At 41.5% G+C, this 2,294-nt stretch overlaps 1 long non-coding RNA gene across 1 annotated transcript; it reads right to left on the bottom strand.

Moving 5' to 3' along the window:
- Positions 1–220: 220 nt before the first annotated feature.
- On the bottom strand, positions 221–1,126 carry LOC138521576 (uncharacterized). The gene is made up of 3 exons (XR_011283124.1): positions 976–1,126; positions 700–886; positions 221–345 (listed from the first exon to the last, which is right to left on the bottom strand). It is a non-coding gene; the product is annotated as an uncharacterized lncRNA (long non-coding RNA).
- Positions 1,127–2,294: the final 1,168 nt, after the last annotated feature.

The following is a 2,294-nucleotide window of genomic DNA, read 5'->3' as shown; positions in this document are numbered from 1 at the left end:
AGTTTTAGGTGCAGGGGAGAAAAAAATGGCCCTGGCACAGAGCCACCACAATACACCAGCACAGAGAAAAGGGAATCCGAAGATGGAACCCTCCCGTCCCCTACACACCTTACAATCCCGTCAATAGACGGTTAAATCATTCATTAATGAAAGAGTTCAAACAATGCTCTGTTTTGTCTGGTAATTCAAGGAAAGACAGATATTTAGTTTGCTGTAATACACAAAAGTGTTTAGTGATTTAATGCAAAAAACATATAAGTCATAGAAAGTTCAGTTCTACATAAAATGGCTGACGCGTTTCGAGAAATATACTCTCTTCTTTCAGAGCCAGATGGAGTTTCTGAACTGTGGATTAAAAATAAAGGAGAGAAACAGTAAGGCTATATCCAATAAATGTGTAGCTGGAAGATAGCTGCAACATAGGTACATTACATAACAGTTTTGTCGTGCTCACATGCTGCTGATTGTGGTGTTTAACAAACAAAAATTCTCCGAAGTCATTTGCTACCACATGTGTAGAGAATCTCTATGGTGGGTACTGCAGAAATTTAAAATCGATTTCAACCTAGATATTGGTTGACGTATAGTTGCACTTAACAGTTTTAGGTATAAAGATTAACTGTGCTAACATTTGAAAGTCCATACGTAATGATGAACTGGAGACGGGGAGAAAACTTAGATGCAAAATGTAACACTCACCAAAGCCCATAAAGTCAGCCGGTGACTTCGATGTGCAGCTCAACGAGCTAGTGAATAGCGGACCGGTGCGTCCATGCATTCTGTAATCCCTTGAGGTGGGAGCCATAATTCGGCGGATATACAGTCAAATGATGGTCCTGTAATCAAGGGCCAGATGTCATCTAAAGGCTGTAAAAGTGACGTGATGCTGGATTTAAGAATAGGAAAAGAAATGGATACAGGTAAAGTCTTGAGCAGTACATGTCCGTGGTGTAGGCTACAAGAGGAATAGCTTACTTTCTCATTCTGTGTGGCGTGAATCAGTTCGCAGGTCTGCTCCCACGTGGATGAAAATCAAAAGGGAATCTCCTCCGTGCGGTGGGCTTCCTGAGGAGTAACCATCCGTAATGGTTACTAAGGGGAAGACGCAAGCTCCCTAGTATGCGCCCCTGGCATTCAGAGCAAAATGGATATGTGATTAATCAACACTGAGAAAGGACTCGAATACATTGTAGAGTCATGTTGAAAGCATACCGTGAGGGCAGCCATGATGTAGTGGATATAAAAGGCATGTTGTTAATCTAGCATGGTAGCATCCACATGGGAATAAACATAAAGTACACTGGGTTCTGATGAAAATGTGGACAGAATTAAACAGAATTATAATGAAGGAACTTAAAATGTAGACTAGAAGTAACCGTAGAAAAATGAGAGGGAATACATAGTTAAAAGAGATTATTGTGACGTGTTGATGGTGACTTCGGATTTACACATTGTTTCAATGACAGATATACAACCAAATATTATTAAAATTGAATATGCCTTACAGATTAAAGTGAGTTACAGGTTGGAGAGTATTTTAAGATGAACTATAGAGTGTAATTGAGCGATAATTAAGTTTTGTAGAGTTGCCCATATTTTTATGTTCACAAATGTTTCATGATAAAGACAGCAGAAAAAATGCTCACAAATAATGGGTATAGCTGGTGATGAAATCTAGAATATTCATTCATTTCTGCAATCATTAATTTGATGATAAGTCAATGAAGAGCATTCAAAAATGGAGATAAACAAAAGGTCACACCCAGACTTAGAGAGTTCCTATCCCCACATAACAATGTCGGATTAATGACCTTGTCACACTTACTGATGTAAAGGACTTACCCACCAAAGTCCATTCACGAATCCCTCCAACCAAAAGCCACTCTACCGTGGCTCCCACTGACTTCTGTTCCATGGAATCTTGACTGTTATCCCTCCCCCTTCCGCTCTGTATTGGGGGGTTGACCCTCCATACCGTGGTGTTCCCCCTGCACCACAAACCCCATCCTTCCTGATCCCTGCCCAATGTCTCATTCTCATGCTCACTCCCAACCTGCTCCACTTGCCTCTGGGGCCCTCACTCCTTTACCCACCCAACCCCTTATTCTCCCCCTACCTTTTACTCCTCACCACACCAAAACTCTTCCTGCCTCTGCATGGGGTACACTGGTCATAGAAAGTGGACTACGTTTTATACAAGCCTGTGTTTGCCATGCAGAGGAGTCGGTGGGCCCTCATTCCGGTGATTCAGGTTCAGCAAGGATGGATACATTTAATTCATTATTGATATGGGT

Source organism: Ambystoma mexicanum, chromosome 1p (genome assembly GCF_040938575.1).
Source record: "Ambystoma mexicanum isolate Mex_15411 chromosome 1p, UKY_AmexF1_1, whole genome shotgun sequence".
In the NCBI taxonomy this organism is placed as follows: Eukaryota; Metazoa; Chordata; class Amphibia; order Caudata; family Ambystomatidae; genus Ambystoma; species Ambystoma mexicanum.
Note: the sequence above shows the minus strand (reverse complement) of the source record. Positions and strands in the feature narration are given on the sequence as shown.